This window comes from Dromiciops gliroides, chromosome 3, assembly GCF_019393635.1.
Source record: "Dromiciops gliroides isolate mDroGli1 chromosome 3, mDroGli1.pri, whole genome shotgun sequence".
In the NCBI taxonomy this organism is placed as follows: Eukaryota; Metazoa; Chordata; class Mammalia; order Microbiotheria; family Microbiotheriidae; genus Dromiciops; species Dromiciops gliroides.
In genome coordinates, this window is record NC_057863.1 from 88,881,287 (window position 1) to 88,899,835 (window position 18,549).

Here is an 18,549-nt window from a genome sequence, read left to right on the forward strand (position 1 = left end):
TATATATATGTGTGTGTGTGTATATATATATATGCATGCCATCTCCATTAAAATGTAAGCTCCTTGAGGGCAGGGACTATTTCACTCTTGTCTTTGTATTCCTAACACAGATATTACACAGTCATTCCCATACATAGACTTCTGCAAGATCTGCACATAGCCATCCTTCCTGGCCTATTTCAGAATTTCTCTAATCTATATATCTGGGCCCATACATGATGTGATAGCTACAACAGTTGCTGAAGTAGTTGCAGCTACTCTTGTAGGAGTTTGAGTTGGTGGTGAATAGACTTCAGATTATTGGTTGACATTATACATCCAAAGGAAGCAGGAACCCAAGCCTTCTTTCTATGTCCCCATCATTCACAAATCTGGGTTGCCTCTACAGTTAGTTATTGGGCAGACAGAAACTGATAACCTTACTGTTCTCCTTATGCTTTCATAATAAGTGATAAAAAATTTATTTAAAGAACTCTATAATAGGACTCTGATTTGGACTCAGGATACTTTTTACATTTAAAAAATAGACTTTTGCTTCTTTTGAACATTGAATGGCCACTATTAAACAAATTTATGTACTAATATTTATGAAGGTCAAGTGGTGTAATGAAAAGTAGTCTAGATTTGAAGTCAGAAAACCTGAGTTCAGAGTCCTATTCTCCAATTACAAGTTGTATGACACTGGGCAAGCTACTTAACCTCAGTATGACTCATCTGTAAAATAAGGGTAATAAGACCTTCCTTGCTTACTTCACAGGATTTTTACGGGGATCAAATAAGAAAAAGCATGCAAAACATTCCCTAAACTTAAACCATGATTACTGCTCTGTTCTAAGTATGGGACTCCTTCAGCATAAAAAAATTGTCACAAGCATTATTCATCTAGCAATATAACTAATAATAATTTATCAAATGCTTATTATATATTCAGGGCTACATTCCCTCACCCCTTTTGACTAGCTGCTCTTTGTCTATGGACAGGAAATAATAATAGCTAACATTTGTAAATATATGTAAAGCACTTTACATACGTTGCCTCATTTGATCCTCACTATAACTCTGCGAGGAAGATAGAAATATTAGCACCCTTAATCCACAAGTGAGAAAACTGAGGTGGAAAAGTTGTGACTTTCTCAAAATCAGGAGCTCATCTTCCACAGGAAGCCCTCATTATTTCCATTGTACAAAGCTTGTATTTACATATTTCTTTACATGGTGTCTTACCCATTAGTCTGAGAGCAGAGATTTTAGCTGTTGATTTTGAGAAAGTCATTTTATCTTTTTTCTCAGCTTTCTTGAATAATGATGCTAATATTTGTATCTTTCTCATAGGGTTACTGTGAGGATCAAATGAAACAATTGCCTTTTACCTTTCTCTGTGTCACTAACGCATAGCATGGTGCCCGGCACACAGTAGGTTTTTAATATTTATTCAATGACTGAAACCATAGGATTACCAAGTGGCAGAGATGGGATTCGAATCCAAGTCTATTGACCTCAAGTTCCGGGCTCTTTCAACCAACCAACTAATCAATCAATAAGCATACCCCACTATAAAAATCCCAGTGATAACAGAATGAGTGAATAGCCCAAGTATTCAACTGTAACAACCTTGAGAACTGGCAATGAGTCCCGCCCAGCACTAGAATGTAAACTCCTTTCGATCCGGGATTGTTTCATTCTCTGAATTTGTACTTTCAGAGCACGGCACTGTACCTGGCACATATGCCCTTAATAAATACTTGGTGATTGATAGATCGAATAGAGCCTTGCATCTAATAGAACATTAATACACGTTGGTTGGATGGAATTCCTCCTCTCGTAGTGCTGAGTGTGTGCTGGCTGGATGTTCTGTGTGCTCAAGATAGGACACTCACTGTCATCGGAATGCGTTGCCATCATGTTAGGCGCTTAATAAATACTTATTGATTGATCGATAGTAGAGTCTCCAGCTAAGAGAGCATTAATATGTGTTGGTTGGAGTACTGAATGTCTGCTGGCTGGAGGTTCTGTGTGCGCAGAATGTGACACTCACTGTCATCAGATGTGCGTGGCTGTGATACCAGGTGTGCGAGGAGGTGTGGGCGTGCGGGGGACCACGGGGCAGGTAAATGTTGTCTCTACAAGTTTAATAACAATGATACACCCGCCAGCTGCTTGTCCATTTAAACCAGAACCAGACAAATACAGCCAAGCACCACAGGACATTCTCCCGACCCCTCCCCTAAAGCTCAGGCACCTGTTACCATAGGAAGCAGAGAAGGCGTTAGGATGCTAATGACGACAGCCATACGTCACCGTTCCAACAACTCCCCTTCAGTGGCTGCCTTTCCCCCTGCCCTCGTTCCAACCAACCAATACAAGAAAGGAAAGATGGGAAGGACCAAGCTCAACGCCGATTCGCTAAGTTTGACCCAAGCGCGGCTCCGTTAACAAGGCTTCTTTTCTTCCCTCCCTTCTTTTACACTTCGGTCCTCCCCATCGACTCATTCGCGCTCTCTCCGGCCCCGCCCTTTCCCCTCGATGCCCCGCCCCCAGCGCTCGTGAATCAGCTGATCTAGCTGCGGTGGCGACGGCGGCGGCAGCGGCGACGGCGGTGACGACGTCTGAGAGGTGAGGGGAACGGAGCTTCTGCACCGGCTGGCTGAGCCTTGGCTGGGGAGAGGGGGCCCGAGAGGGATCCGGGGGTGGTGGGCCGAGAGCGTTCAAGCGAAAGCGGGGCGCTAGGGCGAACGAAGCCGGGCCCTGCCCGGGCTGTGACGAGAGGCAGCCGCCGAGAGGGCCGGAGAGGCGTCCGGAGCCTCCCCGGGAGCTCTCCTCTTGGGGAGGGGCTTCGGGGGCTCGGCCGGACCCCCGGCCAGCTTAGTAGCCCGACCGCCTGGTTTTCCCGCCGCCAGGCCCCGCTCTGCCTCCATCGCGCCCCTCCTTTCTCTCCACCTCCCCCTTACCCCCATGTTGGTTGTGGGGAGCTCCTCTTGCCCTCTCCCCTCGGCGGCTCCCGGCCTTTTCTCCGGCTCCTCTTCAGCTTCACCTGCGGGATTTCTCCCTCTCCGCGCCCTCAGGCACGCGTTGTCCCCTCCTGGGAGCCAGCCTCGGGCTCCGGGGGTGGGTAGCAGTCCGTGTATCGACCGGCCCGCGGGCGCGGACTCCCCATGTCCCAGCGTCGGCAGCGGGGTGCTGCTGAGTAACAGCCTTTAACTCGGGGAACTTTGTGCAAAGCGCGCAGCTGGGGGGCCGGGGGAAGAGCTGAAGAGAGGAGGAGGAGGAGAACAACCTGGGGAGGAAGGTTCTGCCGCCCCGACTTCTTATCTCTTACGAGGAAACGATGCCGTCTAATCAAACGAAGAGATAACGTCCTTAGAGATTTAATGGTAATAAGGTTGGCTTAGAGCAAAGCTGCTTAAACTGTGGGTCGCGACCCGCAGAAGAAAAATTTGGCAACAGGAAAAGGTTATGTATACCTGTTTTATATACCTACGTACCCGGGGTCGCGTAAACACGTCTTGGGCGAAAAGGGGTCGCGAGTGGGAAAAGTTTATTTACGAAGCCCTGGTTTAGATCCTTGGAACATTAGTTTAGCTAGAGCTGTAGTTAAACATATCAGGGAGTGATTTGGGAATGACTAAAGAGCCTAAATACCGAAGTATTTTACTTGAGGATTAGGATGGAAAAGGCAGTGAGTGAATGACCTTACCTCGCCCAAGCACAAATCCTTATCTTGTTTCCACAGCATCCATTCGGTAACTTTTCAGCAATAAAGTTTGATGTCTGTTTGAGTGGAGTTACAAAAGTCTTGCAAGGATTTCTCCTTGCTCAAGGCAGTGTGCTTCTCCAAATCACTTACGTTCTAGTTCATATTGTAGTTATCTTTGTATATGTATTTTGTCTTTTAAATTATAAGCTCTGTGGCGGCAAGGACCTTATCTTCCTACTTGTATTTCCCAACTCTTTTCTTATCGAACATGGTTAATAAATATTTGTTGAATGAAACCTTCTAGAGCTAGAAAAAACACTTTGTAAACCTTAAAAAAACGGGAAGGAGAGGTGTTTTTTTTTTCTTTTTGTCACAAACTGCTGTGGTTTCGGTTTGTGTGTATAGATGGGGTTTATGGATGCAGCCTTTGCACATTGATGGAATGTAGAGTCTTCACTTTTGGCGTTTGTTTTTGTTTATTAATATTATTTTATTCTGGGATGGGGAAAACATTAGTTTGGAATCAATGAGATGTTGGTTCAAATTCCTCTTCTGACAATTAGCAACCTGACCTTGAGTGAGTCACTTAACTATTAAGTGTCTCCTGTATTTGTTGATGGAGGAAGTGGAGTTTTCACCACTGATAAAATCACAGCTCCTTTGTGTATTTCTTATAAATTGGGTTAGAATTAACAATTTATTCAGAAATTTTATTATTGCATTAGATACAATTTCAAGGATTAATCTTAATTTCTATCTCTAATATCTCCAGACCATAACTAACTTCTTTATTCTCCAAATAGAAAGAAATGAAATTATTGTGGAAAGCTTATTTATTTCATCTTCCAATTCAAGGGTGGATGACTTTGTGATTCATTTTTTTCACCAATCAGGACCTACTTGTATATAAAATTTTGTCTTTTCAATGGATACTTATTCTTTACATCAAGATTCTTTGAGAAACTTTGTTGTTATTTGTCCTGTGTGCTTGAAGAGGACCATGACATTGGGTGATGTCCTGACTTGCAGTGACTTGAATTTAAGTGAGGGAAGGCTGTGCGAGGTCACCAACCTCACTCTGTCTTCCAGAGCCATCCTGGTCCAGTGGCAAGATACACATCAGGACTACTGGAGATGGTCTGGATATTTAAGGCAGTTGGGGTTAAATGACTTGCCCAGGGTCACACAGCTAGTAAGTGTCTGAGGTGACATTTGAATTCAGATCCTCCCAACTTCAGGGTCAGTGCTCCATCCACTGTGCCACCTAGCTGCCTGCATGGGGAAAATACTAATGCTATCCATATCAGAACCAATTAAGTATTGATGTGGATAGAGAGATCTGGAGTCAGGAAGACCACCAATTCAAATCCTGCCTCAGACACTAACCATGTGACCTGGGCAAGTCATTTAACCTCTGGACGCCTCAGTTTCTTCATCTGTAAAATGGGAATAATATTTACACAGACCTTTGCAGACATTAAAGTGCTAGTTATTATTTAAATTTGTTCAATTGCTGTACCAAACCTAAAGAAAGACATGCAGAGCTTGGAGTTTCCTAGCACAAGAAAATGTAGGTCTCACAACCTCAGAAAAGTTTAGAATTTTCAAACGAGTGAGGAAGAGATTATGGAAGATGATGTTAAAGGGTACAAGATGAAGGGAAAAGAGGGAGGTCTTGGTGAATAGCCTCATGGTTTTTTTTGGTGAAGTATGAGGGAAAGTCCTTCATGGAGGGGTTAGGGAGAGTGGAAACCCATAAAGAAAGAAAAACAGAGCAGTGTTGAGATTTATGACAGATTTTACTCCATGGGTATGAAGGGAAAAGCAAAGGACCACTTTAAGTGCATAGATGGGTTCCTCGGTAAAACATTCTGCATAAATGATTTCATTTGATTCTCACAACAAACCTGTACGGTAAATAATGATGGTATGATTAACCCTATCATACAGAGAAGGAAATTGTGTCGGGTTAAGTGATTTACCCCTGGTCACACAGCTGTTGTTGATCCTTCATTTTTGAAGAGGACCAGTGACATAATGGGGTGATGTCTTAACTTGGGCTTGAACTGGATTTAAGTGAGGAAGAGTTGCACAGTTGTCAGTTTCATTCTCTCTTCTAGAGACATGGAAGTCCAGTGCAAGACTCAATCCTACTGATCTGTCAGTGTTTCACTTTTATTATCAGTGTGTGTTAACTGTTTCTTTCCCCAAAACTTAACCCAGTAGAAATACTTTTTCATTCTATACTGTATCCTTTTGATAGAGATAGTAGAAGTGGAAATGAAGTTTAGGTTTCTAACTTTAATTCCAGACCACTACCATATAATTCAGTCTCAGTTCTTGTTAAGAGTAGAAAGAACTAATAAAAATATCAATTTCAGTCAGTCAGTAAGCATTTATTACATGCTTACAACACTCCAGGCATTGTACTAAGCATGAGGGATACAAAGAAAGTCCCTGTTTTCAGGGCACTTATACTTTACACTGTGGAAGACAGCAAGGAAATAAGTAGACTTGTGTATATATTCTCTTCCCATATGACTTTATCAAAAGCACTTTTTTTGCTGGGTGAATGGGACTGGTAAGGGGGAAGGATATTCTGTCTTCCACTACTACTCAGAGAGATGTGCTTTCTGTAGGTAGCTTTTCTCAGGAGTAGAGGCAAACCAGTTACCTAGGCAGTTTTGCTTTGCTTTTGATGCAGAGCTCTTGGAAAAATATTGTGCTTAAGAAGCTTGAGTCTGATCCTTCTTAAAAGATGTTAGGTGATTTTTTTTTGAAGTATGAAGATCCTTGAGAATGGCAAAAAAATACTATTCCTGTACTCTTTTAAAAAAAATTAATTTTTGTGGGGTGATGAGGGTTAAGTGACTTGCCCAAGGTCACACAGCTACTGTCTGGGGTTGGATTTGAACTCAGGTCCTCCTGAATCCAAGTCCAGTGTTTTATCCACTGTGCCACCTAGCTACCCCGTATTCCTGTACTCTTGGGAAATATGGAAGTATAATAAACCTGTATTAAATCCAGATATAAAATTTAATAAACTAAACAGTGAAGCAAATATAAATACAGGTGTCCTTCCTATTTATTGTTTTTGATCTAGTAACATTAAAAAGTAAACAGTTACAAATATATATAATTGAGTAACAAATAGTAATTTAAAAAATAAATGTTTACAATTTTGTTGACTTTAATCTTTGAATTTTATAAACATTTGGTATATTTTTTAATTTTTACTTTATTTTAATTTATTTTATTATGAACTTAATTATCAATAAACTTTTAGATTTCTATGCACAAAGAGGAAAATAAGGATTTTTAAAAGCATATTAAATTTAAAAGCGATGATAAAATTGTCCTTTTTTCCCTTCTGAGCTTTTTAGTTTTCTGCATATATTTAAATATTTGTGTGTGTGAGCTCTTTTTTACATGTTTAGCACTACTAGTAGCTCACCTTTTCCCTTCCTCCCATAGATGCTCTTGTAACAAATAAGTACTCTTACAGAAAAAACTGCTACACATTAGTCATGTCTGAACATGCATATCTTACTTTACACCATCACCTCTCAGGAAAGTACTCTGAAATCATGGTTGATCATTTTAAAAGTTCTTTTTCCCTACATTCTATTTTTTTTTCTTTTTTTCCCCCCTACATTCTTTATGGCAGTAATTGTGTAAATTTTTCTTCTAGTTCCGCACATTTTACTCTGCATCAGTTTATACAAGCCTTCCTAGTTGCTATGCATCTGTCATGTTTGTAATTTCTGCAATACCATTTTATTACATTCATATACTTAAAAGGAATTAAATTGGCATAGTGGAAAGACTGCTGGACTTAGAGTCAGGAAAACCCAAATTTGGAGTCACTTAATCTTTTTCATTCTCAGTTTCTTCATCTATAAAATGGGGTTAATAATAGCACCTGTCTCACAGAGTTTTTATGATTCTATTCCATTTTGTCTTCTCCAGCAGATTGCCCCTTCTATCATCCCCATGCTCTCTAATCTTCAATTTCTCTATGTCAACTGGCTGCTTCTCCACTGCCTACAAATGTTTATTTCTTCACTATCTTTAAAAAAAATTCTCACTTCATCCATCCATCCTCAATGGCTGTATTATATCTCCTCCTTTTTGCTAATGAACTTGAGAAAGGTGTCCAAAATAGGTGCCTCCACTTTCCTCTTACTCTCTTCCTAACTTTCTGTAGTCTGACTTTTGATTTCATAAAATGAAACAGCTCTCTCCAAAGTTACTAGGGATCTTTTTTTTAACCTTTTTCTTTTTTTAAAAAAATTCATTTTGGGGGGCAGCTAGGTGGCACAGTGGATAGAGCACTGGCCCTGGATTCAGGAGGACCTGAGTTCAAATCCGGCCTCAGACACTTGACACTTACTAGCTGTGTGACCCTGGGCAAGTCACTTAACCCCAATTGCCTCACCCCCCCAAAAAATTCATTTCGGACTTAAATACAAAAAGAAAAAAGCATTGCCATGTACACAGCACAACACAAAAAGTGGATTCAATATAAAACCACAAATTCCCATTTCGTGTGTGTGTGTGTGTGTACGTGCATATGTGCACACAAATATAAAACCATACTATACATACTTCTATTTATCAGTTCTTTCTCTGGAGATGTGGATAGCATCTTCCTTCATAGGTCCTTGGTAGTTGATTTGAGTATTTTTTATACACAAAATAACTTTATTTCACAGTTCTTCAAATAATATTGCTGTTACTGTATACAGCGTTCTCTTGCTTCTGCTCATTTTAGCCTTCATTATTTCGTGCAAGGCTTTCTCTCTTATTCTAAAATCAACCTGTTCATCATTTCATACAGCTCAGTGGTATTCCATCACAATCGTATACCACAGCTTTTTTAGCTATTCCCCAACTGATGGGCATTCCCTCAATTTCCAGTTCTTTGCTACCAGAGAGCAGCTATAAATATTTTGGAACAAATAGGTTATTTTCTTACTGTTCACCCTGGAAAACAAACCAAAGAGTGATTTGTTGGGCCAAAGGGCATACATAGTTTTATAAGTCTTTGGGCCTAATTCCAGATTGCTCTCCAAAACAGTTGGATCAGTTTACAGTTCCACTAACAGTGTATTAGTGTCCCAGTTTTTCCATATCACCTCCAACATTTGTCAGTTTCCTCTTCTATCATTTTAGCCAATCTGATGGGTGTGAGATGATATCTCAAAGTTGTTTTCATTTGCATTTCTCTAATCAAGAATGATTTAGAGCATATCTTTGTATGACTATATATAGTTTTCACTTCTTCATTGAAAAATTGCCTGTTCATATCTTTTGATATGGGAAATGACCCATATTATAAATTTGACAAAGTTCTCTATATATTTAAGATTTGACACCTTTATCTGAGAACCTGTCTGTAAAAATTTTCCTCCAATTTTATGCTTTCCTTCTAAAATTGGCTACATTGGTTTTAGTTTTACAAAAACTTAAATTTAATGTAATAAAAATTATCCATTTTATACTTCATGGTGCTCCCTATCTCTTGTTTAGTCATAAATTCTATCCATAAGTCTGATAGGTCAGTGATCTCTTAATTTCCAAATCTATTGGCCTTTTCTCAATCCATATCCTCGACCTCTCTGCCATCCTTGACGCTGTTAGTCATCCTTTGTTTCTTAATAGTCTCTTCTCTCTGGGTTTCTGTGACACTGTTCTTTCCTGGTTCTTCTACCTCTCTGACCATCCCACTTCAGTCTTTGCTGGATTTTTATTTAGGTTCCTCCCATCAGCTCTGAGTGTTCCCTAAGACTCTGTCCTAGGCCCTCGTCTCCTCCTTTTCTGTTTCACTTAGTGCTCTCATCTTCTCCCATGGATTCAGTTTTATTCTCTATGCCAGTAATTCTCAGATCTATTTATCTAGCCCTAATTTCTCTCCTTACCTCTATCTAGTTTCCAGTCTCCAACTGTCTATTGAACAGCTGAAACTGAATAACCTATAGACATCTTAAACTCAACATGTCCAAAATTGTGTTATCTTTTCCCTCAAACTCTTCCCCTCTTTCCAACTTCCATATGACTGTTGAGGGCACAACCATCCTCCCAGTCACCCAGGCTCAAAACCTAGGTGCCATCCTAGACTTTTCACTCCTACTTCTCATATGCAATTTGTTGCCAGGTTCCAGTGATTTTACCTTCACAGCATGTCTGCTGTATCCCACCTTCTCTCCTTTGACATTGACACTACCTTGTAGGTCCTTATCACCTACTATCACAAAAATGTTTGTTCTCCCTGTCTTAAGTCACTTTTCATTCTAGTCCTTCCTTCACTCAGTTATCAAAGTGCTCTTCCTAAAGATCTGACCATGTTGCTCCCTTATTCAGTAAATTTTAGTTATAAAATCCTATTACATCAAAGAAGGCACTGCGTTCTATGAACAAGGCAGAATTGCAGTAGCTAAAACACAGGATGTACAAACTTAGGGACATCTCCACTCCAAATATTCACATGGACTGTTTGTGCCTGATCTATGGTAGAGCCTTCCAACTCATATTGGTCTGATAAGGCATGGTCAGACACACTGTACCTTGATACTGACATTATGGTGTCATTTTGGTCCTCTTTGGGCATGAAGGACAATAACTTAACCAGCCAGTCTTCAAGATCAAATATAAAATCTTCTGTTTGGCTTTTAAAGCCCGTCATATCCTGATCCTTTCTTACTTTGCTAGTCTCCTTAAGCCTTACTTTCTCCATGAACTCTACGATCCACATTAACACTAGCCTCCTTATCTTTCTTTGTACGAGACATTCTGGACACTGCATCTCCCAGTTTTGAGCGTTCTCCCCATCTGTGCCCTATACCATGAATACTCCTGTTGCTTCCCTTGCTTCTTTATGTCTCAGCTAAAATACCACCTTCTGTAAGAAGAGTTTCCAAGTTTTCCTTAATGCTTGTGTTTTCCCTCTGAAATTAACCTCCAAATTACCCTGTGTGTTTTACTATATATAGTTGTTTATATGTTGTCTTCTGTGAACTTCCTAGGGGCAGAGATTACTTTTGCCTTTCTTTGTATGCTCAGCATTTCGCACAGTGCCTGATATATGGTCAACACTTAATAGGTGATTATTGACTGTTCAACTAAAATATTTAGCAAAATTTTAAAGCTCTGTATAAATTCTAGCTATTATATACCACAATTTGTTTCTCTGCTCCCTAATTGATGGATACATTCCTTTTTCCCCACTTCTTTGCTACAATAAAAAGTGCTGCTATAAATACTTTTATATGTATGAGTTCATTCCCTCTGTTTTTGAGCTCTTTGGGAAATATGCCTAATAGTAGTAGCTCTGAAGAAAGAGTATGTACAGTTTAGTGACTTTGAGGGTATTATTTTCAGTGATGGCTTTTGGGGTATTATTTCCAAATTGTTTCTCAGAATAGTTGAACCAATTCTATTTGTGGGGTTTTCCCCCACTACTAATCAGTATCTGAGTTGAAATTGTTTTAATGCAAGGTAAACTGTAAATCACTAGAAATTACACACACACACACACACACACTCTCACTCTCTCTGCTCATATATGTGGCCCCACTCACTTTGATCACTGATTAGATATATTTTTAAAATTCACTAATTATGTATCATCTACCATGTTTAGGATTTAAGCCAGTATAACTTTGTAAGTTATTCTGTATATTATATTTTAATTTACTATTTCTTCTGAAGCCATAAGATTACTTGTTGGGGATGTTATTAAGAGGATTTATGCTTCAGGTAGGAGTTGGACTACATAGTGTCAAAAGTCTGCTTCCACAACTGAAGAATTCGTGAAAATTCCATAGAACTGAGTAATCTAGTATTATAGCTATACAGCTGAAAAGGTACATCAATTCCAGGTTCCTCATTTTACTGATGATGCCCCTACAGGCTGTAACATGCTTGAGATCACACAGATAGTTTCAAATTATAGCTCAGTGATTTTACTAAATCATTAAACTTGAAATCTAACATTCTTTCCATTATATGTATTGATAAAACTATCACCCCATTTAATTTTAAAGAAGATGCTATTTGGTTGTAAATGAAATTATATTAATTCAAAAGTTGTTAACCTTTTTTTGTGTCATGAAGACCTTTGTCAGGCTAGTGAAAACTATGGAGGCCTTCCCAGAATAATATTTTTAAATTAATTAATTACAAAGGAAACAAAATTGTATTGAAATAAAGGTGTAATTCCCCCCCCCCCAATCCATGTTCACAGACCCTCTGAAATCTATTTATGGACCCTCAATTAAAACCTCTACCCTAGCTATAAAATGGCACCTTTGGGCATATCTAGGTATTAAATTGGTAAAATTATATCTCGTATATTCTAGTTATTCACTATCAGAATCTTTTATGGGAATTATAGAAAGAAATAATAATCGTTTTCTATATGAAATGGATACAAATCAAAAGGCCCTCATTACTAGACAGTCAGACTTCATGGTTATGTATCTTTCACAGGAAAATATCCCGTGCAAAGGGCTGCTGTGTTCAGAGTTCAAGAATAAATTAAGTAGTCAGTCAAAAACCTGAAACTGGTTTGCCTGTCATATCAATGTTTATCGAGAGTCTTTGGAGAGAGGCCATTTTCCCCTGCATTCGTTTCTGGCATTTATTTATTTGATATTTTATCAAATGTGTGTTTTGTGTATTTTGGAAACAGCCAGAGAAAATGTTAGCAGATTCTTTTAATTAATGTGTTGTAAAAATCACTATATTTTAACCTAATTGAATAAGTCCTTAATCTAAGATTACGTTCCAGAATTGGGTTTATAAATTGTTTGTTTGGCCTACAGAAATTATAAGCTATTTGAAAGTAAGGACCATGCCTTATTCCATGTTTCCTTAATTGGTACCTAAAACAGTGCTTTGTGCCACTCCGTAAATGTCTGTTAAATAAATGTTTGTAAATAATATTTCCTCATGAAAACAGCATCATAAATGATTATTAGATTTCCAGACCAGTTTACGGAGTCCATAAGTTAAATAAACCCAAACAGCTGAAATGAACCAATAGTAGCTTTGAACTCCGCAACCTTCATCTCATTGAAGGCTGAAATAAACTTCATTTTTCTGGAGGATTATGATAGTTAGAGAAGGGGAGATTGAGATTTTGAAATTGGCAACTACTATAGTGAAAATGGGGCCTTTTAGTGACAGAAGGGCTCCAGCAGTAACAGCATCTTTTCAGGCATGGAAGTGATTCTGTTTTTATAGATTGAAGAATTATATATGAATATGGAAAATATTGCCTAAAGCTTAATCAATATGTATTTGACTATGAGGCATGATGCTTTTTTTCCCCTTACAGCTGCTTTCCTTCTTTGGGGTGCTCTTCAAATTATTATGGTGTCCAAAACTGAATGTGGGGCTAGAAATGCCAGTGTATGAAATTCTAATATAAGAATATGTCATTTTGATGATGAACCTCTCTAATTTAAGCAAGTCCTTTGAAAACAGACACAGTCCTTCATGGTGCTCACACTCAGATGGCGCGCGCGCGTGTGTGTGTGTGTGTGTGTGTGTGTGTGTGTGTGTGTGTGTGTGTGTGTGTAAGTATGTATATATATAAATTAAAATTTAGTATGTTGTCATTAAAATGTTGATAATCAGATGAAACATTCAGATAATTCTAAAGACAGGAATTTAGGATGTATTTAATTTTATACGTCCACTAAAGTTCTACTCCTTTGTCTAATAGCATGGATATTGAAGGCGGCAATGCCACCAGAGCACAAGCTCAGGCAGGTCCTGCTAAGTAGAAAAAGTGTTGAGTACAGACCTGCGAGTAGTCTGTGTTTGTTCTTCAGGGACCAACCTACATGAGTTTGGAGTAGCTTGTAGCAAGATTGGCAGGCAAGTGACAAACTTTTTTGGCTATAGCAATTCTGTCTACTTAGGGATATGCATTGGTAGAGAGATGATCACACTGATGAAATCACAAATTCTTGAAATACTGAAGTAAGTTGGTTTTTTAAAAACAAAAGCGTAAGTCTGACAAGAATTTGAACCAGGAATGGTAAATCAGAGCATGACATGGAATGACAGTCAAGACATGTTAGAGCTGGATTGCAGCTTTGGGAATTGGGTTAATTGAATCCTAATTTTTTCAAATAATTACCCCTTTCTTAGTGGTTATGATACCCTACATCTCTTGTTTTCCTTATGTACCTAATTAATTTTGGGGGAAAGATGAGTGATTTTATTGGTTCACTCAGTATTTATTCACAGTGTACAGAGTAATAATAATCAGAGAGGGAAGACAAAATTAAGTAGACAAAGTCCTACTTTCAATGAACTATAAAGGCTACAATAAATATAAGAAAAACAAAGCTTTAATTTTATTTTTATAAGTAACTATCACATGTGTAAATAGGAAGAGATTTCAGGAATGTATGGAGTTTGCAGGGACAACAATAAGTAAAATTGTTTGGCATAAAATTCTCATTTACCTAAAAGGAATGTTTTATATATAGTTAGGCTTTGTTGGCAGTATGCCCCTTATGCCATTTGTGTGCGTCAGGAATGTATAATATGCCAAATTTTCAGACTATTTGGAAGAAGTAATATATATTATACTGGCAAGAAGTTCAATATACTGGCAAAGGCTCCTGCTTAGTCCTACCAAGAAAGGAGAAGAGAGAAAGCCCATCACTTTTTCATTTTTCATCCTATTCACTGACAGAAAGTCATGGATACTGGAGCATATTTTACTGGTTCACGGCATCATTGGTATCCATAAGTATATCCTAACTGCCCCAACTCTCAGCACCATCGACTGAAGGGATCAGGTTGGGGGGGTGGGGAGTCTCCACTCTCAAGGATCTTATATTTAACTGGGTTCTGGAAGGCATGGATAGAAGTGGGGCAAAGGGGAAATCCAGAGAGTGCACTAGCAGAATCTAAAGAGATGAGAGAATTACTTTCATACTGATAGATTTTGAATTTGAAGGGAACTCAAAGGGGTGTTTAACCTTTTTTTGTGATGCAGAGCTCTTTGACAGTCTCAGAATATTTACAGATGTATAAAATGAAATGTTGAAATGCTGTTATCAAAAACCCACAACCTTTTAGGATTCAGAGACCCCAATCCTTGCTCTAGTTCAACCTATACCTGTGTAGATTCCCTCCCCAACATACCCAATGAGTCATCACCTAGCCTTTGCAGAAGACCTCTAGTTAGGGAAATGCACTGTCTCCTGAGATCGTCTGTTCTACTTATGAATTGTTCTAACAATTAGCACATCTTCTTCCCCCCCCCCCCCCACTTTCACTCAGGCCTAACTTTGCTCCTTTGCAACTTCTTATCCATAGCTCCTGGTTCTGCCCTCTGAGGGCCAAGACAGTTGTACCCAGTAGCTTTTCAGATCCTTGAAGATGACACTCCTGTTCCCTCCCATCCCACTTAAATCTTCTCTTCAAGCTAAATATTATTAATTGACAATTTTTACCGTCTGGCAGAGTTCAAGGACATATTAAAGAAATGGTTAGTGAACACCTAAAAAAGGTCACTGAGGGCTAGCATAGGTTCTTCAAGAATGTGGTCATACTAGATCCATCACATTTCCTTTTTTGACAGGATTATTAGACTGGTAAGTAAAGAGAATGCTGTAGATAGAATTTACCTAGATTTTCATAAATCATTGTTGAAAAGACGGAGAGATGTGGGCTAGATGCTAGTACAAGTAGGTAGAATCACAATTAGTTCAGTGTCTAGAAACATAGTTATTAATGGGTCTGTGTGAGTATGTGTGTGTGTGGGGGGGGTGATCTCTAGTTGAGCTGTTTGACTCTGTGCTATTTAACATTTTTGTAAATGACTTTGATAAAGAAATGGAATGATGGAATAGATTTGCAGATGATACAGAAATAGTAGAGATAGCTAACATAGTATATGACCAAGTCATTATTCAAATAGATCTTGGCAGGCTAGAACATTGGGCAGAATATTAGACAAAATTTAATAGGGATAAATGAGGGGGAAGGCACAGCTAGATAGCATCTTACTTGAAAAAGGCCTTGTTATGAATTGATGCAGAGTAAATTGTGCAGAACCGGTTATACAATAACAAGAACATTGTAAAGAAATAATTTTGATTGGCATAAGAATTCTGATTAATACTCTGACCACCCACAACTCCAGAGGATCAGTGATGAAGCATGTTCTCCATTGCTTAATACAAGATATAAAGAAGAGGAAGCTCAAAACAGATTGTCTATATTTTTCCACTTAAATTAGGAGGCTATGTCCTCTGCTCAGAGATAGAGAAAGGTGGTATAGGAGGTCTGAGGAGAGAGAATGTGTGGAACAATTGCTGTAGAGAGTGAGATAGAGTTCAAGATGAATAAAAACCTTGCTATGTACTAATGAAGGCCCAATTAAGATTAGATAACAGGGGCAGCTAGGTGGCGCAGTGGATAGAGCACCGGCCCTGGAGTCAGGAGGACCTGAGTTCAAAGCCAGCCTCAGATACTTAACACTTACTAGCTGTGTGACCTTGGGCAAGTCACTTAACCCCAATTGCCTCAGCCAAAAAAAAAAAAGATTAGATAACATAAGTTTGTAGTGAACAAAGTCAGCATGATTGTATGACTTTCTCCTATATGAGTAGGAACAGAAAGCATATGGTGGGAGTAATTCACAGTTGGAGTTTCACAAGACATGCCCGGCAATAGAACAAAGAAGCAAGGGATTCAAGGTTAGCTGATAGTATATGGCTGAATTTGGCTACCATCTCCTCTCAGATCCTGATAGAGATGGCCTAGTACCCTGAGTCTGGGAACCTAGGGAGGGACAGGGAGTGGCAGTGCCCCTTTAATCACAAGATCTACTTCCAGTCCAGCCTCCACAGCCATTATTGAGAACAGAAATCATTCAGCAGCCTACCTTCTTCAGTGACATGAACAGCAACTGCTGACCAGCTTCTATCAATAGGCAAATAGGTCCAGGATCCCTGGGAATGGTAGCACTACACAGACCATTGCTCCTGCTTTTAGCCCAGCCTTCAGAGTCATCACCCAGGGAAGTAATTCCCGTGGAGAAGCCAACCATCCCTACCAGTTCCTACTGGTGCCACACATAGAGCAAGCAGTCCGGCCTAACTGACGCGTGAAGGCACCCTGAAAGAGAAGCAGGAGGCCATGTTTGCTAGGCAAGTCAAACCACCAATCCTTAGACACCATCTCCTCTCAGACTCTGATGGAGACAGCACAGCACTGTGAACCCAGGAGCCTTGGGAATAACAGTGTATTCCAGCCCAGTGCCTGCAGCCTTCATGCTGGGAAGCAGCCCCAGTGAAGATGGATGTACCTTGGTAACTGCTCCTGCAGGCACTATAGCTACAGTGACTGAAGACCTAGAAAAGAAAGGGTGGGCTTGGCGCTGTCAAATGATTCAGCATCAGAAAGTGATAGGATTTTATCAGTGGAATAAAAGAAGAAGCATTACTCTGCTTTGCTGCTAAACCCTAAGGATGGTGGAACTGTTTCATCTGACTTGAACCTGAAACCTTCCATATTTGTGGTTTGATTCATCAAAATATGAACTCCTTGAAAGCTAGGACTATTTTATATTTCTCTGTGTATTCCCAGCACTTAATACAATGCTTTACTCATAGTAATTGCTTAAAAATGCTTATTCATTCATTTGTTCAGCTATAAGGTCAAGAATGTGAAAGGAGGCAAGTGAGGCCAGAGTTAGGGTGAAGGGCTGGAAGAGGGGTGGAAAGTCGAGATAGATCATAGTGAAGACAAAGAATAATCTTGAAGGATTAAGGCAAGAGGATGTACTGAAGGATAGGAGATTGTGGTTGGTAAGAGGAATTTCAGAGTTCTGGACCGTGGAAGTAGAATAGTTAAAGGTTATGATCAAAATCAAGGGTTTGCCTGTCTCTTTGTAGCTAAGGTAGAGTAAATATGAAGGTCATGGCAGTTTAGGAGGATAATAAATTTGTAGGCAAGAGTATTTGAGGCTGATAAGGACGTTGGCTTGTATATTGAAGTTCTCAAGTATCAAAGCAGGGGTTGAGGCTGAGAGGAAGATTGAAATCTAGGAATAGAACTGTGGTAAGACAATGGCATTTGGCAGACTGTTTGGGATGGGCCACACCTGGCCTGTCCTGAGTGACATATGCTGCTGACGTCAGCAGGAGAAACTACTCTCCACAGGCAGTTTGAAGGACCTCCCCTTTTGGGGGAGGGAGAGTAAACGCTCACTGAGGGGAGCTCACTCTCCTTTCAGGAGTCACTTTCTTCCTGGTGGTGCGAGCTGCAGGAGCAGACGAGAAAGAGGTTTTTTCTTAGCAGTTTTGTCCTGCGGGCCCTGGTTGTTTTCCATTGAAGCTACGGACCCCAGGTGGTGAGTTAACATACGAGCCCTGCTCTTTTGAATGAGCTGAACTGGAAACGGAGTTTGGGGATTGTATAGATTTAGGTTAGAGTTAGGGGGATTATCCGTATTTCTTTTTCCCTATTCCTTTGTCTTTGATTTTTTTATCTTCTTTTTTTTAAATAGAATTTTATTTTCCAAAATATGATTTTATTGTTTGTTTGTTTATTTTTTTTAAGTGAGGCAATTGGGGTTAAGTGACTTGCCCAGGGTCACACAGCAAGTAAATGTTAAGTGTCTGAGGCCGGATTTGAACTCAGGTACTCCTGACTCCAGAGCCGGTGCTCTATCCACTGTGCCACCTAGCTGCCCCCTGTCTTTGATTTTATTAATTTCACCTTTGCTGTTTAATTTATTCCCATTAATAAAACCTGATTCGTTTGTGGAAAAGAGGCTGTTAGGCTCCTTTCTTATTGGCCTGGGAGAAATATCTAAAAAG

The 18,549-nt window shown here is 39.6% G+C and overlaps 1 protein-coding gene across 2 annotated transcripts in view; it reads left to right on the top strand.

The window, feature by feature from the left end:
* Positions 1-2,480: 2,480 nt before the first annotated feature.
* ALS2 (alsin Rho guanine nucleotide exchange factor ALS2) overlaps positions 2,481-18,549 on the top strand; it is an 83,559-nt gene continuing 67,490 nt past the window's right edge. The window contains exon 1 of one of the 2 annotated variants that reach the window (XM_043990890.1): positions 2,481-2,613. The gene's annotated coding sequence lies outside the window, so the exon portion shown is untranslated. Of the gene's footprint in view, positions 2,614-3,312; positions 3,451-18,549 lie in introns of those variants that run through there. The other variant, XM_043990891.1, reaches the window with a different exon arrangement.